The 12,666-nt window shown below is 33.8% G+C and overlaps 1 long non-coding RNA gene across 1 annotated transcript; it reads left to right on the forward strand.

Moving 5' to 3' along the window:
• The first annotated feature begins 2,119 nt into the window (after nucleotides 1–2,119).
• On the forward strand, nucleotides 2,120–4,656 carry LOC138705636 (uncharacterized). The gene is made up of 4 exons (XR_011333705.1): nucleotides 2,120–2,790; nucleotides 3,753–3,909; nucleotides 4,016–4,266; nucleotides 4,529–4,656. It is a non-coding gene; the product is annotated as an uncharacterized lncRNA (long non-coding RNA).
• Nucleotides 4,657–12,666: the final 8,010 nt, after the last annotated feature.

The raw sequence follows: 12,666 nt of genomic DNA on the forward strand, positions 1-12,666 counted from the left end.
TTGCAAAAAAATTGTGTTTCAGACTGGTGCTTGTGTGTAATAAAGAACATTCTCTGCTACTCTAAACGTCACAATAGCAAGGCTTGTAGCAAAAAGTGACTTGTGAGACAAAAAAAAATTAATATTGAGTTTTGTAACATAATTATTCGTAATTCAACAACAAAAATAGTAATGTTTAACCATCCCATAACATAATTATTTGTGTAATAAAAGTATTTTGTCTTTCAACAACAACAACGACGACGACAATAGTAATAATGATGTTCATGTGCAAGTACTAATTTCCTAAAATCGTTCTAATAAATTAAATTTTTTTAGATGTAACTGCAATACGTAAGTGGAGACTAGAATTTCCTCGGGTTTTGACGGATTTCGCGTTCAGAAATCGTTAAAATGGGTTTATACTAATAACGATCAGTTATTTATAGATATAACTTAATTATATTAGTCAAAACTGGAATTTCCTAAAGAGCTACAGTTATTTCTAGATATAACTGAATTACGTAAGTGAAAACTAGAATTTCCTAAAGAGTTTTCGCACAACTAGAATTTCCTAGAAAATTCGGGTTTTGACGGATTTCGAGTTCTCACTGTAACATATATACACACATTATTATTATTATTATTATTATTATTATTTTTTTTTTTTTTTTTCTATATTTCTCTTATATTAATATTGTATCATATAATTTTTGTAACTGTTAATTTTAATTCTATTTCCTATTTTATTTTATTTTATATTCTCTTATAGGCTTATTAATATTATATCTGAACTGCGACCGAACACGAGCGCTGCTCATTCGGTCTCAGATTTTGTTAATACTACTGTATCTCCTGTTTCATATTGTTTGTATTATTTTATTTCTATTTCTCTTGTTTGTTTGTAATTATATTCTTTATTCTGTATATTTAAATTTAAATAAATAAAATAAAAATTACATACACACAAAGGAGAATTAAACATGAATATGGTCAAGTGTTTAAACAATTTACTTTTAAATTGCAATATCGTTCGACAGTTCCTGAGGGAGCTGGGTAGGAAGTTCCAGAAACGAATTGCTGATACTGTGAAAGAGGAAGAATAGTAGCTGTTTTATGGTAAGATATAGATAATAAAGGGTCCTTTTTAGAACGAGTACCCAGGCTATGATAAGAGGACAAGAAATTAAAACGCACCGAGAGGTAGTTAGGCGAAGACGCCCTGAGTCATAATGAAACTGAATTTCAGTTCACACTAAAGCCGATGCGAACGGATTATAGTCCTTTCATTATAAAGAGCTTGTTTGTAGATCGTAACTAAGGTGTGTGGAAGAGTAACAATACAGGTTCTGAAGAATCCAGAACAGACACATATCAACTAAACCTTGTAGTAGATTTGAATGTGACTGCATTAGGCATTTCTTCAGTACACGAAGGTCCCTTGTTAATACGAATGAGCGAGCCACCAGGAGGTTCAGGATCGTGCAGAAATAATGAACACCCTCAACTTCCTCGGACAAACAGCGCTCCAGAAGTAGTTACGCGGTTATCACGCGCTCAAGTGCTCATTTATTATAATGTTCGGGGGCGCACGACACTGGCATTACGTGCGATAGCCGCGACTCGTCTCGTTCCAGCATGTGAGGTGCTCGATACTCTGGATTTATTTGCTCTCATGTCTCATTCCACACAGTCGTGTGTGAAAAGAGGCATCTCTAAGATTTATTACCTTTCTTTCGCTGTAGCAAACATGCTATATAAGCTTCTTTTGTAACGCTATGTTTTCCTGTTCATAAAACATTTACGTGACAGAGACTTCGACGTCAGTTATCGTCATATGGCAAAAGTTCTGCCCGAAAGTTTAAGGTATAAATATATAGATCAGATATAGATAATACTTGTAATACAAACGGAAAATGGAATCGGCACAGTTCTGGTCCTTGCTTCTAGAGCCTAACGGTCTTACTAATAAAAACTCTATATACAGACGTTTAACTGTCTTATACTTATACAAAGAGTAGCTCGTTTATAAGTCGTGTGTAAATTCCTTACTAATAATCACTACATACGTCGTGTATAACAGTTTAACTGTTAACACAGCTACGTCATAATTTCGTCATTACTTCGTTACGAAAGGTATAGGGAAGACCAGGTAACTTGATACCCTAAGGGTGAAACCTAACCATTTTTCCCCCATTACTACAAATGCTAGTGGATTATGGTGATTTTCTAGTTTGAAGGTTGAATTTTCTTTTGCCAACTTCGTTTCGAATTTCGATACTGACAAATACTATAAATGGTAGTGATTTTGTAACCGGTATGTTGGCAGCTGAGGCAAATATCGACAATATTTGCCGGTACTGGAGTTCCATGAAATTAAAATTGTACTAGATTTCTCAGCCGGTTACTGGAAGATAGTGAAATTCGAACTTATTAATAATTAATTAATATTAGTATTAATATTAATACATAATAGTTATGTTATGTGTTGCGTTGTGGTTATAATTCAAGAATAGTCAGATAAGTACGAATGAATATAATATACTTGGGCGTGATAATGCACGTGGGTAATGGATAGAAATATTATTTCAAATTTTAATGAATTTCTTTCGTGTTTAGATTTTTATTACTATGTCAAAAAAATGAAATAGTGTTGCAGTGACTCCTCCAAGGAAGAAAATGTGTGGCATTCAGAGTACGCTTCAGAAATCTGTAGTTCACGTGTATAATGAGTTGAAGAAAGAAGATAATGAAGAAGGAATTATGCTAACGGAGACAGCAATTACAACCAGAATAGGACAGTTATTAGGAGTAAGTATTCTTAAGCATACATTTCAAAGTGGTATTCAGTTTTAGGAGTTTGCACTAATAATTTCATGATTGTGGTCAAACAAAACAAATTTTTAGGTTAGGCCTAATGTTTAATCAAGTCAGTGATTTTCATATTGCTAAACTAAATACATTTAAGATACTGTAATACTGCAGTAGGTGATAGCTTAAATACATTTACAAATTAGACGAACAAGTAATCAAACAGCACGAAAGTAAATTTCCAGTTTTCTCTTTTGGTATTAAATTAACCGTTCAGATCACAATTTACATGCCACATCGGCCGAAGAAAATACAAGTCATATTGTAATTATTAACTTGATATTGCAGCAAATATTACATGAATGTTGGCCTGTTATGGTGCTTAAAAATAATTCAGTTTTATATAATAACTATATAACATACTCTATAAAGCATAGGAACGTTGACTCTGGCTGAATAATTTATTCATGACTGGTCTAAGTAATATTAAATATGGTGTTTCTTCAGAAAAGCTACCCACCCAAAGTACTTGTTAAGATATAACACTCGAGAGGACGAGGACGCACTACTGGGAAACTAACCATTTCTCTTCGTCCTGGACCTCTCGCATGTTATATTGGTAATTAGTAACAAGTTTGAGGGAGGGACTACAACAATGCATTAGAATATACAGGTAAGTGTCAAAGGATTTTTGTGCTGAAAGTATTTGTGGCTGTGCACTAAAACCACGTGTTCATCACTATGTAAATATCACAGAAATCAATTAAACAAAATAAAATTATGCCTTCTTTGGTGTAGCTTTTCTGGAGAATTACCTAAATATTAGCCTACTTAAACCTATCGTAGACCCAACCTAACATGTTGATCATTTTCTATTCATATAGCTGTAAATGTTGGTATTATGCATGAATTTTATGATATAACAATTTTTAGAAGTATTATGTTATTGTTTGTTATTACAGCTTGGCTTAACTACAGCCACGAAAGTGATCAATTCACACAAGGGGACCCCACTCGTGACACCAGGAAAACATAGACTACGTAAACATCCAGTGACTGATGCTGATGATTTTACGAAAGATGCAATTGCGAGATTTATTTATAACAAGTTACATAAAGGTAGGGAAGTTACAGGAATTATTGTGTTGATTTATGCAATGTAATTCTGATATTAGTCATAGGCCCATGTATAAAAATATGGCATAATTTTCATTTACTGTTACAGGGGAAGTACTAACAGCAGCAAAAGTTCTGGAACATATGAATGATGATTATGAAACATATTTATTTAGAGTATCCTTATCATCGGTGAAAAAAATTTTGAAAGAGATGAAATTTCTATGGAGCAAAGGGGATCCTTATACACATGTATGAGAAAGTGATGTTATTCGTTTTTAAGAGAATATATAAGAAATGTGGAGCGTGAGAACCCTAAACCCGTAGTATTCTTGGATGAGACTTGGATTTTTATGAATGGTAAATTTCAATGTATTGTGAGACATTGAGTGATTGAATTTTTTACTAACAAATAGATTAACACTTATGTGGAATATGAAATTGCAATTAATATAGGCTACTAGTAATGAATTCAGGTGGGAACAACATGTTTTGCAATTAATAGTTTCATATTATAACTAGAGGTTAGTTATAAAATTCTTGAACGGTTTTCCTGTCTTTAAAATTTTTGTGTCTCTTAGAGTGTCAATGTGAATTGCTTTTCTCTCTCTGTTTTTTTAAGTATGATCACCCACTTATTCATGAAATAAACCAGGTGAAGTTTCCAGTGACATGAATGGTGTTATTCATAGACCAACAAATGAGGGTGGAAGATTAGATGCCGGAACGAAAGGTGGATTTATACTCGGTAAGTTATATTGATTTATATTTTACATAAATTTGGCAAGAGTAATTTTTTAAATCAGGGTACAAAAATATAAAAATTGGTGACTAAATAAAAACGTGGGAAAGGCTTTCACCAAAGAGGATCTCATGTCATGTCATGTTATGTTATGTTATGTTTTATTTTCTTTATTTAAATGCTGTGAATTCATGTGACGTAATTATATGCCCAGGTATAATTTTTATTGCAGGTGCTGATTTAATTATTTCATGCAATTGAAAGAAAAGTCAGGACTACCATAGTGCTATGAATAGCCCTGTAGTTGAGAAGTGGGTGCAAACACAGTTGTTGACCTGAGAACATTAGGGCAATGCGTTATTGTCATGGATAGTGCTGCATATCATAGCAGACTTGTGAAAAATCAGCCAACAACAAAATGGAGGAAAGAACAGCTACTGGTGATTGCAACTGAATATAATAGATTTGTTGTACTAAATGATAAGAGTTGTACTAAATGATAAGAGTTGATGGTGTGAAATCACCTTTTGATATTACATTGCAATATTAATTTCCATACTTTACAGTCATTATTATTATTATTATTATTATTATTATTATTATTATTATTATTATTATTATTATTATCTTTACTACTACTACTACTACTACTTATAGATGCTACTTTTTTCTTTCAGGTGAAATTGAATCTACATAAGAATCCTAAAACAACAGAGCCTTGCCAATTACTGTTCTGAAGCTGCCTTGTCTTATGTGTTGTGTCTATATACAATTAATTCTTTCAGTTTTTTTTCCCCTTTAATGTAATGAAGTTGTTGGTTGATTGATACCAAGTGTTCAGCAGTTGATGTCATTTGTTATCTTGCACTACAATATTTAACCAGATGATTGGAAGCTGTGTAAAGTTAAACAGTCAAGACAATGATCCATATCTTCATTGAGATTTCAGAAATGGCATGGGGAGATTCTGAAATATCAGTTCTTTGTAAATATTTGAGACAATCATGGTCTGTGATAATATGAGTACTGCCACTGTAGATTTTCATAGAAGTTCAGTTATTAAATTAGGTGTATTATTTTTACTATGTATTGTACTATATTTTTGTTTCGCTTAATTGATGAATTATATATGCTGTAAATTGAATAGTAGACTGTAGGTCTATAGCTTAACTGATGAATTGTATGTGCTGTAAATTAAATAGTAGGCTGTATACCACAAGTGATGAATTGTTTATGCTTGTAATGTGAAGTAATTTGCATGATATTTATTATCAGTTTCTGTATATTTCAACTGATTGAATTGTTTATACTTTTAAATTGAATTAACTTGCTTGCTATGTATTATATTTTATAGCTTAACTGATGAATAATTGTTTAGGTTTGTCAATTTAATAATCTGAGTGCCATGTACTTCATATTTTTAGTGGAGCCACCAATGTAGCTTAGTCGGTAGACTCGTTGGCCTGCAAATTCAGAGCTGCACTCGAGGGTAGTTTGGATCCCCCATTTGGTCTGATTAGTTGGTTTCTTCTGAGGATTTTCCTCCATCGTGGAGCAGACGCCGGATGGCCTATTGCAATTTTTTCATTTGCTTTAGAATCATTCCGATTTTGTTACCACATTGTCATGTTCTGATCTTGTTATTCTTTTAACAGTGTGGTAAGATGCAGGTATAGATAACCTTACAGTAATTTTGCTACCTTTCAGCTACCTCATTACCTCCCACTCCATAAAGTTCATGGATCCACGGAAGTACCAGTCGTCGATGTAATTCGACCATTTTGCTTAAAATATTAAAACACTGTAAAATATTGAGATTTCATGCTGTTACGTCCATTACTGCAGCAAGAACATCTGATTTTGAATCTGATAGTATGACAGCCTTCTCAGATTTATGAAGTCGATACTGGAGATTTTGTAAGCTTAAAAGTGTATCTAAATTTTCACTATCAAAATTAGTCAGTGTTTGAAGTTAGTTAGTTAGTTAGTTAGTTAGTTAGTTAGTGGCGTTTAAAAAGGGCGCGTCAGCTACTATGGCTATTTGCGCCCTTATCTAAAATCTTTCACTAAACACAAACACAATACAATAACCAGAATGTTTAAAAAGCTAAAAAGCGTTGTCACGGTTAAAATGGGGCAAACAAGTGTTTGAATATAATTCCCTGTAAAAGGGAATATACTGGTATTGTACTACAACACCACTACATCTATGGCTTGGTAAACAGGATCCATCTATAAAAAATACTGTATGTAGTCACTCACTGACCAGATCATTTATCGTTTCTAATGATTTTTAAAATGTCTGGAGAAGTATCACATTTCTTAACATCATCTGTTAAAGTTAACTTATATACTATTCATTTTGAAATAACTTGGGATTGTGTTTTATTAGTAAAGTTTCCCTTAATTGAGCAAGTTTGAGTTCTCCAAGTAGAGTCAAAAAGTCTGTTGGGATTTTGGCTCAGTTTATTAATATTTGTGGACTGTGATTTTTTGTTCTAGACAACCATATTATCTGCAAATGATGAGATTATCATAAGATCTATTTCTTTAGTTAGACCATCGACATTAATATTGGAAAATGTATTCCTGAAAACAACAATGTGGGAAGCCCAGATGAATCTGTCTCTATTTACATATTTGTGACAATGAATCAAATAATCAAGTCACTGACCCAGTGTAACACTTTATCATGGACACCCTAAGTTTGCAATTTCTTAAGTGATTTATATCTACAGAGCCATATGATCCTTGAAAATAAATTAAAATTGTTAAGTTGTTTTGTTTTCTGTTTAAAATATCTTTAATATCTTGACTAAAATTTAAAATCTGTCCATTTGTTGAATGCAATTCTCTAAAGTCAACCCAATAAAATGAAAGTTAGTTACTAGATTCCAGGAACCAATTCAATCTATGAAATCATCTCTTCCATAATTTTGGCTATCATACTAGTAAGTGGTATCTGTCGATAACTCGAAAAGATATTAGTTGAATAATTGCTTTTCAAAATTGATGTTATGATAGATTTTCTCCAGACAGATATTGTATTTTAGATGAGATTACAAGATAAAAGTAGTGAGTTTGCTTGTTTGCCAACATGTTTAAGAAAATCAGCATGTGTATTGTCTGGACTTGGAGATGTTTTGGGTCTTATGTTATTAAATTAATAGTAATATTCAGTTCTTGATTAAATATTGTTATATAAAGTAGATAGTAGATTTAATATTTCTTTCAGTTTTTCCTTAATAGTCTGACGTACACAGATAAAACTAACAACCACACCACCAACTAATCTAATAGAAATTAAAATATAATTAAATGTAGTAAAAGTAATTAAAATTATAAATACACGTAATAAACCATAACCCCCTAATTTCAACAATATACTATTTTATTCCCTTTTACAGCTTGTAGATAATTATTAATTATAGTTATTACTTATTAGCATAATATTTATTGAACTTATTGGCTATTTCACTTCGTTTGAAAGATGTTATTGTGTACAAAAAGCATTTTTTGATGATCGTTTCATGCTGTATGTTGTGTATAAATCTATGATTTCTGGCCATCTGTTCTGTGTAATCCATCTTTTGTATAGAATTAATAAAATATTCTTTTGGTAGTAATTATTTTATTAATTGAGTATTTAATTTTCACCAGCTCACATTTCTTGAATCATTTGCTTTTTCTTATTTAAATTTAGGACACAAGAGCCAAAAAGAGACTTCACAGTTATGTATCATACATTTTTTCAATGACAGACGTGGAGTTGCAGAAATAATAAGTGTAAGTATAGCATTATTAAGCAATTTACAAACAAATGAAATCTTTAAAAAGGTATCTAGAAGTGAAATTACTTATGGCTTTTAAGGACCAAAATTATTTTTGTAAGTTGATTTATTATTATTTCAGTTTTAGCATAGTTGTATTATCCAATTCCTTACAAATTTCAAAAGATAATCAGAAGTTCATTCGAATTCCAACCAAAAGTCAATTGGTTATTAATTTATCTACCTTTAGGAAGTACAGTATAGGTACGCTGGAATCTTTGAAGTGAAGTGACAATAATTTAATTGGTCTTGGAACAGATTTGATTCTTGAATATTATATACTATACTTTGTTGTATATTTACGTCTAGTAACCTATTAATGCTAATACTAATAATAATGTAAAGGAATAAAAGAATAGAACATAGCAATACATTTCTCATTATTATTGAAACTATTTAGAATAACCTTCCAACATTAAGGTAAAGTACGGTGAGTAAAGAAGTCATTCAGTACATAGGATCGTGATTTTACTACATGTGGTGATATCTGGTAACAGTTGGCAACACTGACAAGGCGGAAATATTTGCTGTTTGGGAACTGAACTTACGTGATCCTCACTATAATAGAATATCTGAGGTTCTCTATCGCATCCGGTAGAGCGGTCTAGTGTGCTGTGTTAAAGTATCGATAGTACCCAACTGGCTCTGATCGATTACAACACTATATTTTGGTCAAAGAGTACAAGCTAAAGCTACTTATTCTGTGCTCTTTGGTGTGTTCTTCTGTGGTTACAAGGCATCCAACATCATAAAATGAAAGTCGATACGAACAGCTGTTAGAGGGGCGGCCATTTTTTCTCTATTTACAACGCTTAAACAAGGGGTTTCATGTATATAACTACTGCAAAGCAATTCCCATCGTATAGTTACAGACTGTTTATACATCCATCGCTTATGCATGGTTTATTAGTAACATTTTCTGTCTCAACGCTGCGTAAGTCTCGTATAAAAACTATACATGGTTTATTAATAAGACCATAAATATGCATGTTGCGTACAGTATAACAGTGTGTACCGTACACAAAAATTTCATTCTTTAAAAATTATATTTTATTGACGATTTTACATGCATCTGTTTTATACATAAATAAGCATTTTCGTACAAAAATTCCATCCGAATTTTTCCATTGCTGCAAAGACATGTAGGCTTTTATTCTTCTTTAAAATCTCAGATGCTTTAACGCAGTGTAATTTTCGTGAGAGATGTTGGGGTTTTGCAGATGTAAGGCCTACCAACTTTTCAGATTAGCCTACGTACAGACCGATTATTTAGTCCTGACAGCTCAGCGACGGGAAAGAGGGGAAGTAATAGTAGTAGTGGGGAGAGTTGCGGAGTAGAGATAAGAGTGAGCGGTCGGTAAAGGAATGCAGTAGGATCTAAACTGTACTGGAATCACAACGCTATACGCATGCGTGACATCCGATCGCTCTGACTGCAGGCGACAGACTAACCTCAACGTCCCTTGGCGTAACTTAAAGGACTCGCTCGACCAGGCGCACATTGCTGTCAGGACTAAATAATCGTACTGTACCGTACGTATGGGCTCCAGTATTAGTGTGGAGAGGGATGAGGGTTGGCTGACTGGCTTTACGAAGGCTGGACCCGGGACAGGTCCCTACACTTAGGCACGGTTTACATGCGATTACTGTTCAAGTCCGACAGGCGGCCTGGGTGGAATTTGTGAATTCGACGCTGACAGGTGGGTCATCCTGCCTCTGTCCCTGATAGATCCCGTTTCGCGGAAGAGTAACCCGATGAGCCTCAGGAGCCCGGAGCTCCAAGCCCTTCCTCTATAAGCATCGGAAACCCGTACTAGGCCTATCCCCAGACTTCGTCCCAGCCTAATTTTACTATTGTAGATAATAATGAAATGAGGGGAAGGTGGAAAGTGTTGTTGGAATGATAGAGGAAAACGTGAGTACCCCTAGAAAACCCCTATACAACGTTTGCTTTGTCTACTACAATTTCCACCACGACCTGACCGGGGATCGAATCCTGGCCGCCTGGATGGAAGACCAGCACGCTAGCGTTTGAACCAACGACGCGACCAGGGACGAGAAAAATTCTGTTAGATGGATAGCTTAATGATTCAGTCGTATTGAATACTTCTTGGTAACGGTCCAACAGATGAATTGATACGTGATGCTTAGGTAAACTAGGCTATTCTAATTTTTTCTGCTTTTATTACGTACATATCGGTAATACTCCAAGACCAGGGTAGGCCGCGTAATCGCTTAGAGAAACCAATTTTACACGATTTTCTACGCGGCGTAATAAATTAATTTATGGAAGTAAATTAATAAAAAGTCGTGAAAATACAGTTGACAAATATTTACTTTAAACAGTTACATTTGTTTTTATTTAGTTGGTTATTTAACGACTCTGTATCAACTACTAGGTTATTCAGCGTCTATGAGATTGGTGATAGCGAGATGGTATTTGACGAGGTGAGGCCGAGGATTCGCCATAGATTGCCTGGCATTCACCTCACGTTTGGGGAAAACCCTCGGAAAAAAACCCAACTAGGTAATCAGCCCAAGCGGGGATCGAACCCACGCCCGAAAGCAATGTCAGACCGGCAGGCAAACACCCTAACCGACTGAGCCACACCGGGTTTCATTTGTAATCACAAAAATTAATGTAATTCCAATGGTGAAATGTAACATAAGGCTTATACGTAAAATGAAATAGGCCTATAAGGACTTAAAAAATTGTGTCTTTTAATTTTCGATTGTTAATAGCCATAAGTACTTACCAACATATTGATCATATACGGAGATAAGAGCAAGGCTTACGTCTTTGAGAATACTAGGTTTGTAGTGAAGGACCTGCCCTTTTGCAGAAAACTATGAATGAACACACCTACGCTAAAATCTAACAACTTCAGATGCCATTAACTTTATCTAAAGTAATCACAAAATTTAGAACTATCTTAGAGTTAAACCAGAATTTTCCTTTTTTCCTTTTAATACGCTGTAACTTTTTTGTAATATTTTTATTTATAAAAATGACACAACGTTACTACACAAGAGTCTCACACTTTTCATTGTCATTTTCAATTGAAAGATTACTAACCTGTGAATTCTTCACACCGATGTTAACGATAATTAAGTAGCAAGAATTAAATACCGGCGTACCTCAGGCGGTAGACGCGTTTGTCTGGTTATCCGGAGATGTGCTCGGGCGTGAGTTCGATCCTTTTTTTGGGCTCACAGCCTGGTTGAGATTTTGCCGATGTTTTCCTTAAGTGAAAGACAAATATCAGTTAATCACTTGGCGAATTCGCCGCCTCATCGCCAAATACGATCTCACTATTACCTTTTCCATCGATGGTAAATAACCTAGTAGTTGATACTGCGTCGTTAAAGTGTCGACTTAAAAAATGTTGTGAGACTTCCTGTTGATAGGATCAGAATGGCTCAAGGTCGGCGATCAATTGTAATATTTGAGGTATGCTAACATACCTACTCGTTGGTTTTACATTAAAATGAGAGGGTAAAACATTACTGTAAGTAGCCTATATGAAGATTGACAATAAATGCGCTATGTAAAATCGAAATTTGAACAGTGGCAGAAAAAGTTAAAATAAATGTAAATAAAATTATAGAAATTCAAAAATATATTTTAAAAAATCTATACTATATAAATTTTACGATTGTAAATGCAGCTAGTACATCATAATAAAAAAATATAAAGTATTTGGAATAATTTGTTTCTAAAAGCACTATCAGTACGGTATGTAATTACGGTCTAGGAAATATGGGAATACGAAATCAGTTGAAATATATTATGTTCTACTGATACAAGTGGAGGATTACAGAAAATAATAATTAGGCCTACTACCTTATGTACAAAAGACATGAAAATACATCCAACATAATAATTTTCTAATTGTGGATCGGTGAAACGAGCGAAGGGATGAGCGAAGAAGATATGTCTAGAATAATGGAAGATGAAACGAACTTTCAAATTGAAATATAGGAAAAAAGACGACAAAAAATGATTGTAGAAACTTGAAAGAAGTGACAATATTTTGCTCTAAAGATATGGCGGTAAAATCTAAGTAAGTCTGAAATTCTGTATACATTTGCGACAAAAATATTCTTGTGTTATGTATAAAATTAACCTATGACCCATCGCCGTAGCTCAGTTGGCTGAGGCGCTTGCCCGCTGATTCGGAGTTGCCC

Source organism: Periplaneta americana, chromosome 9 (assembly GCF_040183065.1).
Source record: "Periplaneta americana isolate PAMFEO1 chromosome 9, P.americana_PAMFEO1_priV1, whole genome shotgun sequence".
Classification (NCBI taxonomy): domain Eukaryota; kingdom Metazoa; phylum Arthropoda; class Insecta; order Blattodea; family Blattidae; genus Periplaneta; species Periplaneta americana.